This window comes from Lontra canadensis, unplaced genomic scaffold, assembly GCF_010015895.1.
Source record: "Lontra canadensis isolate GAN:19392208 unplaced genomic scaffold, GSC_riverotter_1.0 scaffold45, whole genome shotgun sequence".
NCBI lineage: Eukaryota > Metazoa > Chordata > Mammalia > Carnivora > Mustelidae > Lontra > Lontra canadensis.
In genome coordinates this window covers 3,057,419-3,076,039 of record NW_022631039.1, presented here as the reverse complement: position 1 = coordinate 3,076,039, position 18,621 = coordinate 3,057,419, and the positions used below count along the sequence as shown (strand labels likewise).

Sequence of the window (18,621 nt, the reverse complement as noted above, 5' to 3'; positions counted from 1 at the left end):
TCCCTGGACAAAAGGCCCAGGCCCTAGAGTGTTTCTCTAACTTCATCAGCATTTCTTTAAAAAAAAAAAAAACAAAAAAACGGGGGCACCTGGGTGGCTCAGTGGGTTAAGCCTCTGCCTTTGGGTCAGGTCATGATCTCAGGGTCCTGTGATCAAGCCCTGCTTTGGGCTCTCTGCTCAGCGGGGAGCCTGCTTCCTCCTCTCTCTCTGCCTACTTGGAATCTCTGTCAAATAAATAAATAAAGTAAAATCTTTAAAAAGAGAGAGAGAGAAAAACACCTCTCTTTCCTTTACTGTATCAAAAAGCCTGGAAGTTGGGAGAAGGAACATAAGGTAAGAAGGAAACGGTACATGTTCTTGTATATCGGACTCCAGAACTGTAGAACCAATATTTTTTGCGGAATCCGCAGTATAAAGGCAAAGGCAGATTTTCTTGCGCTCTGCTTTGGAGGAAAAATCAACTGAGGTTAAAACTCTTGGATCTAAACATCCCCCTTCACTTTTTCCTGTTTGCCACCTGTGAAATTTCTTCTAAAAGTAACTGGAGTAGCAGGTTTCTCAAGAGGGAGTTTTTTAGCTTGAGGCCTTGTAACCCGGGGCTCCTTGTCCTCGTCTCTCTGGGACTTGCCTTGTGCGGAACACACTTCTTTGCTGAGAGCAAGGATTCTGGGGAACTCTTCCACACAGATCAGAAGTTGTTCTTCAGGAAGACCTTTTGCCTTTGTAGGGCAGAAAAAAAAAACAAAACAAACAACTTTATATCTCAATTACAGACCGTATTTAATATTAAATTTAAAAAGGATGGATATTTCACAAGTATATTTAAATTTCAAAGATCTCTTTAGAAAAGTCAGGTTCTGCAAACATTTTCTTCTGGTAATATTTTCCAATCTCTGCAGTGAAAAGGTACATTTTATTAGCTTTGAGAACAGAAAGGATAAAAAGGCATAATTGGTACAAGTGTTTGTTCTGCAGAATTCACCCATCTCCGCCTTGGATTTATTCGTATCTCTGGTTCGGATTCCATCTGAAACTGTGTTTGAGAAGCATATTGTTGGCAAGTAACGTGTCACAGGAGATTGGGGGCTAGATGAAAAGCGACAGAAAGGGCAAATAAGCAGGTACTTTAAGCAGTATTCCAGGGTTTTAGAAGACATCAGCTTTCGAGCAAGAAGGTCGCTTAAGGTCAGCGTCGGCCCCGGTGGTGACACTTCTCCTGGTCGCTGTTGTGACTGTTTTAGGAATACCATTATACAGCACCACTGTGTGCTTGTTGTCCCTCTTACTGAACCTCATGAGCCTCTTGTTGTTTTGAATGTTAATGACTTTGCACTTGGAGCCTCTCATCTTCACTTATAGAGTTTCAGCAAAAATGCTCGGTTATGACCGTCTTTGCACAGATGATCTCTGTGCTCTACGGTGTTTTGGGATTTGGTTTTACTTCCTTATGGGTGGAACTTTCAGAGTGGAGCCTTAGTAGATCTCTTCTCATTGTATCACCCCGTAGACCCGACCACAAAGTAGAGAGCTCTAGTGGTTAAACAAACACTCTTCCGTTCAAGAGGGCCAGGCTGCATTGCATGGATGGAAAAAGTTGATAAATTTTAAAATTTTTGAATAGAAAATGACACCGGTCCAGAGGTTACCTACGGGGGAACCTTGGTCGTTTATGAGGAGATCCAGAAAGGACTGTGTTGCCATGGGTCAGTCATGCTGACTGCCTTTCCAGACCGCTGTAATGAAGTCCGGATAAACGTTTCACAGGGAAATCGCATTGCTTCAGAAAATATTTGTTTCTCACAGAGTTCATGTTAGAAATTTAGTGTATGTGCTCACTCGTTAGTAATATTGATATATGTTGTATAATGATTGCCTAATTGCTAATTTTCCTATGCTAATTGATGTTTTTCTATAAAACTAAATTCTTTAGCTCTTTACATTTATTGAATGCCATCTGGCTTATGAATTTTCATAAGAACTGCCAAAAAAAAAAAGGTGCAGACCCCGCCCCCCCATCTTTCTCCTAAAAAGGTGCTGAGTATGTATCCATAATGACTTTTTAATGTGCCTTTAGGGATTTCTTTCTCTCTCTCTCTCTTTTTTTTTTTCTGTAGGAATAAAACATCATTAAACTAAAAATATTTTCTCTCTACCAACTTGAATTTCCTTCCCATATCACCACTAATCACTGCTGTGGCAGTATACCCTCTTACTCTTTTTAAAAATATTCTCCCTGTTACTGCTCTATATTGGGCAAATACTACATTTAAAATATGCCTATCCTGATGGCTAGGAAAAATCCCACATTTATTTTGTATTTTTTTTCTAAAGATTTTATTTATGTATTTGACAGAGATCACAAGTAGGCAGAGAGGCAGGCAGAGGGGGGGGGGGAAACAGGCTCCCTGTTGAGCAGAGAGCCCGATGTGGGGCTCGATCCCAGGACGCTGTGATCATGACCTGAGCTGAGGGCAGAGCCTTTAACCCACTGAGCCACCCAGGCGCCCCTGTTTTGTATTTTTAAAAATAGGTCTACATATTTATTTACCCCTAACACTTGGGTTTGAAGACATCATTAAGCTTTGACTTATTATACAAAAGCAAAGAAGTATGAAGGAAGCGCCCATATAATCTTTTTAATTTGCAGTGTTGAGTATTTTTGGAGATTTCTTTATAAAACTAGCTACCAGCCCTCTGGCATCTCTGTGAAGATAGTTTTGATATTAATAGTTTGTTTGCTTAGATAATATCCGTAGGTGAGTGTGTGCGCGTGTGTGTCTATGTATGTGTGTTTATATACATTGTGAATTGTCTTAGTCTGTTGAGGCTGCTATAGCAAAATGCCGTAGATTTCGGGGGGCTTGTAAACAACACAGATTTATTTATCACAGTCCTGAGAAGTCAGAGATCAAGGTTCCAGCAGGTTCTTTGTTCAGGGCCTACTACCTGGCTGATAGACGGCCTTCTTTTCCCTGTTTCTCACCAGGTGGAAGGGGTGAGGGAGCCCTCTGGGATCTCATGAAAGCCCCACCTTGATGACCTAATCATTTCCAGAGACCCCCACCTCCTAATACCATCACATTTGGGATTTGGTTTCAGTACATGAATTGGAGAGGGATGGAGGAATTCAGTCTGTAGCGTGCATGTATATGTATATGTTTTATAGACATAAGCACTAAAATTTCGCAGAGCTTTTTTGATAAGCAAGCTAATCTACATGCTTTCCTATTTTTTTTCCCTTTCATGATCTTTTACTACATACTTGGAGCTAAGACTAACAGTGAGTTACAAATCAGACAACAATGGCTTGGCACCTGTCGATTTTGAATAAGAGATAAAAATTAACTTGAGTAGGTTAGAGGGCTCTTTTAACCTCATCATGAGATTAATCCAGATTTCTCACTTCAGGCCGCTAAAATTAACGGAATTGTATACTTGCTTGCTTGTCTGGGTCTAATATGAGCAAACAACAACAAAATCCCTGTGTTAAAAGGTGCTTTAATTAGTAGTCATTCTACGAAGAAATTTGAGATAGTTTTATAGAATTTAGTTCCTAGCTTCGTACATTTAATATGTGCAGAATCCGCCACATTAGATTATGTATTAGTTAATCAGGATTGAGGGACACGGTTGTAAAAATAACCAAGATATGTGATGGCATTTGCCTCATCTTTCCTGTTTCAAAGATATCAGAATAATTACAGCTAATTTACTAATTGCCTGCCCTAAAATATTTGGTCATTAAATCACAAAATGTTAGGATTGTTATGGCCTGGAGGAGCAGACACAGCACGACTGGTTGGAATGGGCCTGCCTTGCCTTGAATGATGATACTCAGGACGGTTGCGTAATACTGTGGAGTAACAGTGGCCCGGGATAGGGCCTCGCGGTGCATCCCAGGTCTCCCTCTTCTTATCTGTTTGACCTTGGGTTATCCTGGACCTCCACTTTCTGGGCCTTAAAGTGGAAATCCTCATTGCTGGGAAATGAGCCTGTGGAGCTCTGTGCGGCGGATTGTCCACTTTGCCTTCAGGACGGTCAGCAGCTTTCAGCGGGGTCGGGAACTGCGTGTAGCTCTGCTCCCCACCCCTCCCTGGGTGTCTCTGGACGGGTCCCTCATCTCTGAATTTTACTTCTTTGTCTGTAAGGGGGAGACATTACAATCACTATTTGTATGACCCCAGAAAATTTATGTGAGGAATAAATTAATTCAGTTATGTACAGTGGTTGGAAAATTGTGTCACAGCAAACAAATTTGTGTGGCATTATTATTACCGTAAAAATGGAAACAGCTTGATGGTAACTGGTTATTCTGTCTCAGCTTACCAGATCTGAGAAAGTGATTGATCCGTGTGTCCCTCATTGTTCTTGTGGTTATTGCTGGAGTGGTAGAAGATAGCAGCCTAGGACATTTGTGACAATTCAAGCCAAAAGTTACCTGCATTATTAAACACTAACAATACCTCTTTTAGTCACAGCTCAATGACAGTTTCTGTTGTTTATAAAGGGGGCTAATGTCGTATGCGTTTTGGGGGGAAAATGCCTAATTAGAAAATTGGATCTGTTCTTAAATTGCAAATGCGTGTACATCAAAGCGATCATAAGAATAAATTTAAGTCTGATAGTGTACATGGTTTCAGTACACATTGGCGAAATAGCCTGCTGATTGCTGATTGAAAACAGTTGTTAATTCTCTACTTCACTAAATTCAGAGTGGAAAAACTTTCCTTAATAAAGAACAGATTGAGGAGATCCAAGACCTTACTGTGTGGGAATTAATGGCAGATGCATATACTGGTAGTTAAAATGTTTCATTAGATGTTAATGTCTTGCTGTGTTTTTAATTGTTCAGGAATTAGCCTCCAGAATATTAAAACCATCTGTTTGTTATCATGATGAAACAGAATGCTTAAATAGTTATTAATTTGTGTTTCTTGTCTTATTTTTTTTCAGGGATAATCTGTAAAACTTTGATCTGTTTGGAGTTTAGGGAATTTGGAATGTGGAAGTGAAAAACAATTTTAAAACACACCAGTGTCCCAAATAGCTGTAGTTTGCTTTTTTTTTTTCCCTACCTGCTGTGCATATTTTATGTGTATTCGTTTTCACATTCTTTCTTCCTTTTTTTTTTTTTTTTTTGGTAACATGAATTGACTTGCATTTTCATGATGAGATTAGTAGTTGATTTAAACTATATGATGACCCTTAACATGCTGATTATTTTACCATCAAGATCAAAACAGTTTATGAATTTGGAGGGATGAAGGAAGGCTCAATGTTTAGATTCTAAGGACATGCCCTAGCTGCCATATTCCACAAGCTCATCATGACTACTGAGGGCCTTAGCTTATACGGAGTCAGGTGGCCTTGGTTTTACTGTTTTCTGCCTTTTGTGACTTTGCTCAGAGTACATTAGTCTTCCTCAGCTTTCTACAGTTTCTGCATACGTAAACTGGGAAGTACAATTTAATTTACAGAGTTTTTATGAATCTTAGAAATACTATGAAGATGTGGCATATTCTACATAGTAGACATATTAGTTCCTTTTTATTTTTTTAAGATTTTATTTATTTATTTGGCAGGCAGAGAGGCAGGCAGAGAGAGTGGGGGAAGCAGGCTCCCCGCTGAGCCAAGAGCCCAATGTGGGGCTTGATCCCAGGACCCTGGGATCATGACCTGAGCTGAAGGCAGAGGCTTTAACCCACTGAGATACCCAGGTGCCAGTTGCTTCCTTTCGTGATTACATGGAGCTACTGAGATATTTTGGGTCCTACTGAAAAATATGGGAGCACTAAAACTGTAAGAGCCACAAGCAAACCCTTCATTCATTAGCCTTTGCTCTTGTGTTGATCGCCGGACATTGGTGGCCTTAAGTTCTTATCCTCAAAGTGAAAATCTCAGTTAGTGTCATCTTATCTCTAGTGAACTGTCGGATTGTGGAGACAGACAGCGGAGGGAACTAGTATATCTTTGCATGGGATTCTAATTTATGTCTCCAAGTGGTCTAGTCTTTGTCTTCTCATCTCTCAATTTGGCTCAGAAAAATTGTCAAGTTCTTTCTTCTTTAATTTATGCCAATCAGCTAAAGTCATGCCAAGAATCAGAAACTTGTACGCATTGGAATCTTTCTTATGTTTTGGAGAAATGTCATGTGTGTAGACCAAGAATTTCCGATAGCTGGGAAATTCATGGTTCTCAGTGTCTCTTCTCGCTTTCCCCCTACCTCACCTGCCCCTCATTGAGAATTGGATTACTGCACTCCCCCTATCTGTTTCGCTCACATTAAAAATGGGAGAGACTCCATTACTTTAAATCTTCTGGAACCAAGTGAGAAATCACTTGGTATATGGAAGTGAAGTTTGTTGTAACCCCACGTCCCTAACTCAGGTTTCCCAGGCCAGGCAAATCATGGGAGTAAGTGATGGAGGTCAGTGCAGGGTGTGGGGACCTCATTGGCACAGGCAACAATGACCTTCTGGATCTGTAGAATTAATTCAGCTGCTTTGCTTGTTTCCAGGAACACATCTCTTTGCTAAGGGTATGCTGGCACTGGAGGTCATACAAGCCATTTCTTTTCTGTGCAACAAGAACAAACATTCCATCTCCCTCGAAAGCACTTTTTCATGGAAAAATTCACTCAAGAGAGTGCATTTGGTCCTATTACAGTTGGGTTTCTTTTATAACTATTGATGTTCTTAATCAGTGTTTGGTAGTATACACATTTAAACATTTCTGCCTTTCTGTGGGGTGTTTTGGGAAAAAGCCTTTGCTGGATTGATTTAAAAAAAACATAAGAGGGGCACCTGGGTGTCTCAGTGGGTTAAAGCCTCTTGCCTTTGGCTCAGGTCATGATCTCAGGGTCCTGGGATCGAGCCCCGCGTCCGGCTCCCTGCTCAGCAGGGAGCCTGCTTCCTCCTCTCTCTGCCTGCCTCTCTGCCTACTTGTGATCTCCATCTGTCAAATGAATAAATAAAATCTTTAAAAAAAAATAAGAAAATACTTTTTTTATTTTAAAAAAGCACCATTAGGTGGTAAAAGAAATAAGAATTTTAAATGCTTCGTATTATCTAAATTACTTAAAGTGGCAATCTCATCAATAAGGTTGTGTAATACTAGGAGAGCTATTAACTTCTCTTGGTAGTGGTTTTTGACCTTCTGCTGAACAAGTACTTCTCAAAGCCTCAAATGCCAGGATGAAGATTTATTAAACCAACTGTAATTATGTGCTGCTTTTCATTTTCTAATCCTATACCTGACTATCTAAAATATCTTAAATTACAGGTGATCACTTTTTCAAGAATAAAATCAACAGTGTTACTTTTTGGAGCATAAGGATTTTAAAGGCCGATTTTGTATGTCACCAAAGCCCACAGATTTGCTAACACACATGTAGTCACTGTTTTTGAGGTCTCCTTATTGGTTAACCCTAGAAGACTAGCTTTCTATGACCTAGTCACACTCTTGTTAATAGCTCCAAGAGCCATTCTCTAGGAGACTTTGAAAGTTGACTTCCATGCTGCAGATATTAAAAGATTATACATAGGAATTAATTAAACAGATATTTATTGAGCATCTGTTAAATTATAGGTACTGTTCTAGACTCTGTACCTGTAACAGTGAACGAAACAGATAAAAACCCTGTTAAAACTTACTGCCTGGTTGTAGTGTGGTTGAGGTAGCAGGAGTCTGGAGGAAACAAGTGAAGGATGCACTACATGGGGAGGTGTTGGATAGGAGCAGGGCCAACAGTTGTGAACGGGACGATCAGGGAAGTCCTCACTGCGAAAGTGACATTTAAGCGAAGACCTCGGTGAACTTTGTGTCTTCGGGGAGGCTGAACATTCCAGGCAGATGTTGTGGTAAGAGGAAAGACCCTGAGGCAGGAGCACACGTGACTCGTTTGCGGAACAGCAAAGCGGCCAGTACAGCTGTTTCAGAGGGAGCAAGGCAGAGAGTAGTAGAGAATGAGGCCAGAGAAGTAATGGGGGAATCAGATACAGTGGGGGTTGGCTTGTAGGCCATTGTGATGACCTCGGTGTTTATTTCGATATGATGGAGAGACTCTGGAAGATGTTGAGAAGACTGGGAAATGAATTAATGTGCTTTTTAGCAGGAGTACTCAGGCTCTTGGGAGAGATGGGCAGAAGTGGCCGGAAGGGCTCCGTGGGGGGATCAGGTGGGAAGACGTTGTCATCATCCAGGCAAGAGACAAAGGTAGCTTTGAGCAGAGGGGCAGCTGTAGGTAAAGATTTTGTCCTAAGCAGCTGGAAAGTAGCAACTTTACAATAACAATTGGGAACATTGAGAACATGGCTTTAGTCATTCTGAGTTTGAGATGCCCTTTTCGATGTTTAAGTAGAGTTGAAGGACTGCCTGGACTTAGAAGACTAGGATTTTCGGGGGCGCCTGGGTGGCTCAGTGGGTTAAAGCCTCTGCCTTCGGCTCAGGTCATGATCCCAGGGTCTTGGGATCGAGCCCCGCATCGGGCTCTCTGCTCAGCAGGGAGCCTGCTTCCCCTCCTCTCTCTCTGCCTGCCTCTGTCTACTTGTGAGCTCTGTCTGTCAAATAAATAAATAAAATCTTAAAAAAAAAAAAAAAAAAAGAAGACTAGGATTTTCGGAAGAGATTGAGGCCAAGGGTGTAAATTAGGTATCACCAGCACACAGATCCTATGTAAAACATTGAGCCCGCATGAGGTCATCATAGGTGGTTAAGTATAGGCCTAAAAGAGAAGCGGTCCCAAGACCGAGCCCTGGAGAACCTAACATTAAGGGTCGGGACTAAGTGAAGGACCCAGACTGATAAGGAGTGTCCAGGGAGGTAGGAGGAAAGGCAGGAGTGAAGCAGAGTGCTTCGAGGACGTGGGAATGATCTGTTGTGTCCGACGTTACCGTTAGATTGGTAAGTCGGTAAGATGGGCGCTGACAGTGACCGCTCGGTTTAGCACTGGTAGGTCGTTGCTGGCCAGTAGTGGACTCCTTCAAAGCCGGGCAGCAGAGCCTTCTCCTCCAGCCCTGCTCCGGCCCTCCTTACCCAGAGTGGAAGAGCTCAAAGGGCCAAGGACACGTGCCCCCTTGGAGCCCACCGCACTCCTACACGTTACTGGTTCTGTGGGACTCCAGAATCCCGTCCCGATGTCCTCGGTCGAACTGTGAGGATCCACTCTCTGGGTCCGTCCTCCTGACGGCTCCTGGCACCACGGCTGTGCCTGTGCCGGAGCTGGGGGGCGCAGCTAGTGGAGCTGGGGCCAGTCGGCAGTGCGGAGGGGCCTGGAGGATGGACTGGGCTGTTACCGCACTTACGGGTGAGGCTTCTTGAGGGACGGAACCGCAGACGGGAAGGGAAGGGCACCAGGCCTGCACCTGGTTTTCTCCCCTGCCACGTTCCATCAAGAAACTTCAAGAATACAAAATTCCAAATTCAAAACCTGGCCTTCAGATGAGAGATACTTTATTTAACGCCCCAGTAGCATGATTTGCAGCTTCTCACTATTCAGCTGGATCGTTCTCGGGTCTCTTGCCCTGAGCTCTGCACAGCGTCTGAGAGCTGCTGCTGACTTTGACAGGGGCCATTTCATGGCACGGGGCACAAAAGCCTCCTTGGGCTGGGTTCAACAGAGAACTGGAGGGAAAGAATTGGTGATACTGAGTGAAGTCTTTTTGAGAATCATTTGTAAGGGGCTGAAAGAAACGGAAAGCTGGCTGGGTTCTTGTGTTTGTCTTGTTTCATTTTGTTCTCTTCGAAGGTGGGAAAGATAACGGCCAGGATGTTTGTACCCTAAAGAGAAGGAGTGTATGAGGTTGCTGGGTCGTCATAACAAAATACCCCCGAGTGGGTAACTTCAGGAACAGAAATGGGTTTTCTCGCAGTTCTGGAGGCTAGAGGTACAAGGTCAGGTGTCGGCAGGTTTTCCTGCGGCCTCTCTGCTTGCCTTGCTGGTGGTTGCTTTCTCCCTGTGGCCTCACATGGTCTTTTCTGTCTCCCTGGGCCTCCCTCTTGTCTCTGTATCTCCATCTCCTCTTCGTGTGCAGACCCAGGTCAGACTAGGGCCCCCCCTCATGGCCTCATTTTAACTTAATTACCCTTTTAAAGTCCCTCTCTGCAAATGCACTCACCTTCCAACATACAAATTTTGGATAGACACGATTCAGGCTGTAAGAGGGATCTCAGATATTCTAGAACCTGCCTTTGTGGAGCCCATCCCACTTACAAAATGTCTGTAGCTTTTTAAAAACATCAAATATCGTGGTTGCTGAAGCAGTGCGATTCTATCCTCGTGGAATAATGGGGCTTAGTATGGAATAGTTACTAACTGGCAGTAAGTTTAGTGATATACAGGTTTCTAAGCGCTGTGGACTGAATTGTGCCTCCTCCCAATTCGTATGTGGAACCCCATGTATTTGGGGTCCGGGAGTAATTAAGGAGAAACGAGGTCCTAAAGGGCAGGACCGTGATGGCTGTGTAAGAGTCGTCACTGGAGAGTAGCTCTCCTCTCCCCGCCACGTGAGGACTCAGGGAGAAGACAGCTGTTGATACGCAAGGAAGAGAGTGAGTTCTCTCCAGAAACTGCCCGTGCTGACCTTGATCTTGTACTTCTGGTCTCTAAACTGTCAGAAAATGTCTGCTGATTAAGCCATCAGTCTATGGACTTCTGTTACGGCGGCCTGAGCCTGCTTGGACGTTAAGATACCCAAGGGTAGAGGAGAACCCTCAGGCTTGGTGAGAATTCAATTTTTGGTTGGACTTGAAATATACTGGTATGAAAACAGTGGTAAGTTGGAAAGAGGTTTGCTCTAAAAGTTCATTATCTTAGAAATTTTGATAGCTTGCAATGAAACTGTTTTATATCCTAACGATTCTAGATGTTTATAATCTAGCAATGAAAATGAATAGCCATTGAGTTTGTGGCTTAGGGGAGAATAATGCTTCTTCTGGAGACAAGGTTTTTAAAACTTATTTTAATGGCAAATTTAAAATGCATCCTGAAGTAGAGATAATAGTGTAATAAACCCAGATATACTCATCTTCCAACCTCAGCAGTTAAGACATCTTGTTTCCTGGGGTGCCTGGGTGGCTCAGTCGTTAAGGTAGATACCTTCGTCTCAGGTCATGATCCTAGGGTCCTGGGATCGAGCCCCACATCAGGCTCTCCCTACTCATTGGGAAGCCTGCTTCTTCCTCTCCCACTCTCCATGCTTGTTTCCTCTCTTGCTGTGTCTCTCTCTCTCAAATAAATAAATAAATAAATAAACAAACAAAATCTTTTTTTTAAAGATTTTATTTATTTATTTATTTATTTGACAGAGTTCACAAGTAGGCAGAGAGGCGGGCAGAGAGAGAGGGGAGGGAGCTGTTCTCCCTATCACCTGCATTATTTTGAAATGTAAGTCCCAAATGTCAGATCATTTCTCTTATAAATATTTCGGTCTGTGTCTACAAAAGCTCTTTCCTTTTTATTATAACTATGTCAAAATAGAAATAATTTCCTAATCTCATCAGTACTCATCAGTGGACATATTTGAGTTTGCCTCATAACTTTTTACTCTTTGTGGAAATTAGGTTAAAACAAGAGCAGTACCTTGCCGTTGGTTGAGAGGCCTGTGTGTTACCTCATTCCCTCTTCTGCACTGATCTTGCAATTGATTCATTGAGGGAATCGGGAGATTTCTGGATTTTGCTGATTTCATATCCCTTGATGTGTAGTTTAATATGTGCCCGATCCCTTACATTTCTTGCAAGTTTGTTCAAGAATCTGTGGTGAATCAAATTCAGGTTTGATGGGAGGGGGGAGCGTTGAGTGGTATATTCTCACATCAGGAGGCATGAGTTATCTGGTTTTCTTTCTTTTCATGATGTTATAACAGCCATGGATGCTTGATTCCTTTCTTTATTTTATTTTTCATTTTCAGAAGGTCCTCCAAAGTTAACCAAGAAGGTATTTATTTCTTGGTTGGTTTTCTTTTAATTGTCTACTTTTGTTACCATGTTTGATATGTTTTAATTCATTGTGTTATTATGCTACTGGTAATTAAATTGTCCCATCTTGCATTAGTGGAAGTGCCTCAAATTTGGCTCCCAAGTCCCTTTGACATGGTCTTTCTGGGATGACAAGACGTATGAGACTCATCTTGCGTATTTCTTTCCTTCAGCCTTAGTTGGCTATTTTTTTCACGTAGAACAGGAAAAAAAAGACATAAGGACACAAAGCATTCTGTGTCTGAGGGTGATGGTTATCTTAAACAATGCCAGGCCATTTAAAAAGTTGCTTGAAAACATGTCTTCTTACAGAAAAATAGAAGAAGGAAGTTCCGTGTGCTTGTTATTTTTGTAAATTCATTCTACCAACGAAATAATATTGTCTCAGAATTTCTTTTTATTAATCAGAATCTCATTATTAGAAGGTAGAGACGTTGACAAAGCAGCCAGACATTCCTTCATCAAATTATTGTTGCACAGCTCGCGTGTACTGCGTGTGAATTTCTGAGCTGATCTGAAAACGGATTTGTCTTCTAGTCCACAGTCATACCCCAGGAATGCCAAATGTCTTTTGTTCATTCAGGCTTATCTCTTCGGTTGCATTCTTGTTCATCTCCCCCGTCCCCCGCCCCTGTAGTTTAGACTTCCTTTTCAGTAGAAAATGAAGTCAGGTATGTTATCATGCTTTTCGTCAACATAATTCACCCTAGAAGCAGAACCCAAGTTGTGGATCAGGATGTGAGTTTCAGATCGAGCCCTGCTGTTTACACTTCCATCCTCTTCCCTTCATATCATCAAGTTACAAAGAAACAGTATCGTAATAGCCTCTTGGCTAAATCATAGAGAGTTACGATTCTCTTGATAAGCTGTAGAACATTATTAAGTTCTGCTGTCTGGGTTGAGTGTGTCTATTGGAAGGATATCAAAGTTGGTCAGATTGCTTTTGACTGTCTTAATTGCTCCTTGTTTATGTTTGAAACTATGTAGTTAGATTGATCTTGGCTTATTTTCCTCTCTTTATTAACCTCAGGGTTTATCTTTACTGCTACAAAGTCCACCGAACCCCTTTCAGTGTTGAGTAATGTATGTGGTTGGCAAGGAGAAGGGATTCAATAGTTTCCCTTTCCAAGCTGGTAACACGGCCTTCACGTCAATCCTCTGGGCCGTACCTTAAATGTTTATTTGGGAACATCACTGACACATTAGATAAACGACACGCCGAGGTCCAAGAAGCCTATTTTGTTTTGCATTAGTGAAACTTTACTAACTCCATTGGAATGATTTTATAATAAATGGAATTAGAAGCACTTTCTCCTTTTCTTGTCTTTGTAAACCGCCTGTGGTAGGCAGAATTCCAAGTTGTCTCTCAGGATAACTTGCCTCCTGTGAACTCCCACGATTAGATTTTTGTGTAGCGTAGTTGACTTTAAGAAAGGGGGCTCCTGGGCACCTGGGTGGCTCAGTGGGTTAAGCCTCTGCCTTCGGCTCAGGTCATGATCCCAGGGTCCTGGGATCGAGCCCCCCATCGGGCTCTCTGCTCAGCAGGGAGCCTGCTTCCTGCTCTCTCTCTGCCTGCCTCTCTGCCTACTTGTGATCTCTCTCTCTGTCAAATAAATAAATAAAATCTTAAAAAAAAAAGAAAAGAAAAGAAAGGGGGATCCCTTCCCTTAGCCTGACCCAACAAGTAAATCCTTAATAAGGAAGTGCTTCTGGAGTAAGAGAGAAGAATGACGAAATCTTTCACTTTTTTTTTTTTAATAATTTTATTTTTTATAAATAAATATATATATATATATATATATATATTTTCCCCCCCCCAGGGGTACAGGTCTGTGAATCTCTACGTTTACAAACTTCACAGCACTCACCATAGCACATACCCTACCCAATGTCCATAACCTCCCCCCCCAACCCCCCTCTGCCCAGCAACCCTCAGTTTGTTTTGTGAGATTAAGAGTCACTTATGGTTTGTCTCCCTCCCAATCCCAACTTGTTTCATTTACTCTTCTCCTACCACATTAACCCCCCATGTTGCATCTCCTCTCCCTCATATCAGGGAGATCATATGATAGTTGTCTTTCTCCGATTGACTTATTTCGCTAAGCATGATACCCTCTAGTTCCATCCATGTTGTCGCAAATGGCAAGATTTCATTTCTTTTGATGGCTGCATAGTATTCCATTGTATATATATACCACTTCTTCTTTATCCATTCGTCTGTTGATGGACATCTAGGTTCTTTCCATAGTTTGGCTATTGTAGACATTGCTGCTATAAACATTCGGGTGCACGTGCCCCTTCGGATCACTACGTTTGTATCTTTAGGGTAAATACCCAGCAGTGCAATTGCTGGGTCATAGGGTAGTTCTATTTTCAACATTTTGAGGAACCTCCATGCTGTTTTCCAGAGTGGTTACACCAGCTTGCATTCCCACCAACAGTGTAGGAGGGTTCCCCTTTCTCCGCATCCTCGCCAGCATCTGTCATTTCCGGACTTGTTAATTTTAGCCATTCTGACTGGTGTGAGGTGGTATCTCATTGTGGTTTTGATTTGTATTTCCCTGATGCCGAGTGATATGGAGCACTTTTTCATGTGTCTGTTGGCCATCTGGATGTCTTCTTTGCAGAAATGTCTGTTCATATCTTCTGCCCATTTCTTGATGGGATTATTTGTTCTTTGGGTGTTGAGTTTGCTAAGTTCTTTATAGATTCTGGACACTAGCCCTTTATCTGATATGTCATTTGCAAATATCTTCTCCCATTCTGTCAGTTGTCTTTTGGTTTTGTTTACTGTTTCCTTTGCTGTGCAAAAGCTTTTGATCTTGATAAAATCCCAATAGTTCATTTTTGCCCTTGCTTCCCTTGCCTTTGGCGATGTTCCTAGGAAGATGTTGCTGCGGCTGAGGTCGAAGAGGTTGCTGCCTGTGTTCTCCTCAAGGATGTTGATGGATTCCTTTCTCACATTGAGGTCCTTCATCCATTTTGAGTCTATTTTCGTGTGTGGTGTAAGGAAATGATCCAATTTCATTTTTCTGCATGTGGCTGTCCAATTTTCCCAACACCATTTATTGAAGAGGCTGTCTTTTTTCCACTGGACATTCTTTCCTGCTTTGTCGAAGATTAGTTGACCATAGAGTTGAGGGTCTATTTCTGGGCTCTCTATTCTGTTCCATTGATCTATGTGTCTGTTTTTGTGCCAGTACCATGCTGTCTTGATGATGACAGCTTTGTAATAGAGCTTGAAGTCCGGAATTGTGATGCCACCAACTCTGGCTTTCTTTTTCAATATTCCTTTGGCTATTCGCGGTCTTTTCTGGTTCCATATAAATTTTAGGATTATTTGTTCCATTTCTTTGAAAAAAATGGATGGTACTTTGATAGGAATTGCATTAAATGTATAGATTGCTTTAGGTAGCATAGACATTTTCACAATATTTATTCTTCCAATCCAGGAGCATGGAACATTTTTCCATTTCTTTGTGTCTTCCTCAATTTCTTTCATGAGTACTTTATAGTTTTCTGTGTATAGATTCTTAGTCTCTTTGGTTAGGTTTATTCCTAGGTATCTTATAGTTTTGGGTGCAATTGTAAATGGGATGGACTCCTTAATTTCTCTTTCTTCTGTCTTGTTGTTGGTGTAGAGAAATGCGACTGATTTCTGTGCATTGATTTTATATCCTGACACATTACTGAATTCCTGTACAAGTTCTAGCAGTTTTGGAGTGGAGTCTTTTGGGTTTTCCACATATAGTATCATATCATCTGCGAAGAGTGATAGTTTGACTTCTTCTTTGCCGATTTGGATGCCTTTAATTTCTTTTTGTTGTCTGATTGCTGAGGCTAGGACTTCTAGTACTATGTTGAATAGCAGTGGTGATAACGGACATCCCTGCCGTGTTCCTGACCTTAGCGGAAAAGCTTTCAGTTTTTCTCCGTTGAGAATGATATTTGCGATGGGTTTTTCATAGATGGCTTTGATAATATTGAGGTATGTGCCCTCTATCCCTACACTTTGAAGAGTTTTGATCAGGAAGGGATGCTGTACTTTGTCAAATGCTTTTTCAGCATCTATGGAGAGTATCATATGGTTCCTGTTTTTTCTTTTATTAATGTGTTGTATCACATTGATTGATTTGCAGATGTTGAACCAACCTTGCAGCCCTGGAATAAATCCCACTTGGTCGTGGTGAATAATCCTTTTAATGTACTGTTGAATCCTATTGGCTAGTATTTTGGTGAGAATTTTTGCATCTGTGTTCATCAAGGATATTGGTCTGTAGTTCTCTTTTTTGATGGGATCCTTGTCTGGTTTGGGGATCAAGGTGATGCTGGCCTCATAAAATGAGTTTGGAAGTTTTCCTTCCATTTCTATTTTTTGGAACAGTCTCAGGAGAATAGGAATTAGTTCTTCTTTAAATGTTTGGTAGAATTCCCCCGGGAAGCCATCTGGCCCTGGGCTTTTGTTTGTTTGGAGATTTTTGATGACTGTTTCAATCTCCTTACTGGTTATGGGCCTGTTCAGGCTTTCTATTTCTTCCTGGTTCAGTTGTGGTAGTTTATATGTCTCTAGGAATGCATCCATTTCTTCCAGATTGTCAAATTTGTTGGCATAGAGTTGCTCATAATATGTTCTTATAATTGTCTGTATTTCTTTGGTGTTCAATCTTTCACTTTTTAAAAATAAACCTCCATATTGAAATGTAAGTTACATGTCCTGAATTTCACTTATTGTAAGTGTACAGTTTAGTGAGTTTTGGTACATTTATAGGGTTGTATTATCATCACAGTACTCCAGTTTTGCAACTTTGCCATCAACTCAGAAATTTCCCTTTTGTCCACTTGCACATTGGTGGTCTCCTACATTCTTCGGAAAAATTCGGTTAGAACGTGGTGGAACTACCCTTCATTTTATTATTAAATTTAGGTTGTATTTATTCAAGTTTTTGCAGCTCTTTTAATTAAAAAAAATTCCTTAGCTCCCTTTGTGTTTCATTTATATTAGTGGATTTTGGAATAGATTAGCTATCCATATTTTTCTTAATATTCCGAATCAAATTTTGTTAAAAAATTTTAAAAGTTCACACAATTTGATTATGATTTTGACAGTACCACCATAGAATGTTTAGTACTGTAATTTAGAAATGTATTTATTCTCACATTTTCGTAGTAATAACCAAGTTCTTATATTATTTTCACATTATATATTATTAAATTACCACATTATTATGTTTCTACATTTGGTTTGCTCTTTATCTCTTTTTATTCTTAGATTTGTAAGTGTGTCTCTCTTGATTCTGTGGGTTTCACTCCCATTTATGCCCTGGTTTATTGATTGTGTCCAGTATTTTAATTTCCAATTCGTTAAGTACTTTTCATTTTTAAAAAAGATTTATTTATTTTGAGAGAGAGGTAGAGAGCAAGAGAGGGAGTGAGTTCTCAAGAGGGGGCAAGGAGGTGGCACAAGGAGAGAGAATCCTCTAGCAGATTCCACGCTGAGCCCAGAGCCCGATGTGGAGCACAGTTCCAAGACCCTGAGATCATGACCCGAGCCCAGATCAAGTCAGCCGCTTACCCACTTAGCCGCCCAGGCGTCCTGTACTTTTCATCTTTGAAATTGCCTTTCTCTAATTTTCCCTGCCATTGCTTTTTTGTCCTTTTGATCTCTGCAACTAGGCTATTTATTTCTATTATTTTCCACTTTTTAGAAAGATTAGAAAGTTAACCTCTAGCACAGAATTTACAGCATCCTGTAAATTTTTTACCTTACATATTTATAGTTTTTATTTTATTTTAAAATGATGTGTTTGTGATTTTTGTCTTTCACTCAACTGTAACTATAGAATTTTTTAAAATTTTTTTTTCAGTGTTCCAACATTCATTGTTTATGCGCCACACCCAGTGCTCCATGCAACACGTGCCCTCCTGAATACCCACCACCAGGCTCACCCATCCTCCCACCCCTTCCCCTCCAAAACCCTCAGATTGTTTCTCAAAAGTCCACAGTCTCTCATGGTTTGTCTCCCCCTCCGTTTAAAGATTTTATTTATTTATTTGACAGAGCAAGAGAGAGAGCACGCGCACAAGTAGGCAGAGAGGCGGCAGAGAGAGGGGAGCAGCAGGCTCCCCACTGAGCAGGGAGCCTGATGCGGGGCTCGATCCCAGGACCCGGGGATCGTGACCTGAGCTCAAGACAGGCGCTTAACTGGCTGAGCCAACCAGGCACCCCGTGTGGAGAGATTTTTAAAAATGTGTTTTAAAAAAAGATTTTAAAAAATCTCTAAAGGAGATAGTCATTAATTTTCATCATAGAGGAGGCTGCTCATGTGATTTTTACATTGTGGAATTTATTTTGATGTTCTTCGTGGCCTGGCCCAGCTGCAGCGGATACTGATGTCTTGTGGGGGCACCGAAAAACGTGGTCTCTGAGAACTAACTACCAAGTTCATGACGTCCTGCCTAAGTCAGACTGAGTGTTTGAGCATCTGCGTCCTTTCCTGTGGCTCAGTGCTCTTGCTCCCTATTAGTAGGATGCGAAAGACACCCATCTCCGTTTCCTTGGTTACTTAAGTTACTTCTTTACTTTATACATGGGCACACGGAAGTTGGTAACTTTCTCCTTTAGTATAAAGTGCAGAAGAGTGAAAG

General features: G+C 41.4%; 1 protein-coding gene across 8 annotated transcripts in view; it reads left to right on the top strand.

Moving 5' to 3' along the window:
• AUTS2 (activator of transcription and developmental regulator AUTS2) overlaps positions 1-18,621 on the top strand; it is a 1,079,185-nt gene that overhangs the window by 467,357 nt on the left and 593,207 nt on the right. Inside the window, exon 1 of one of the 8 annotated variants that reach the window (XM_032872386.1) lies at positions 15,821-15,824. The exons of the other annotated variants lie outside the window; for them this stretch is intronic. The gene's annotated coding sequence lies outside the window, so the exon portion shown is untranslated. Of the gene's footprint in view, positions 1-15,820; positions 15,825-18,621 lie in introns of those variants that run through there. 8 annotated transcript variants of the gene reach the window in all.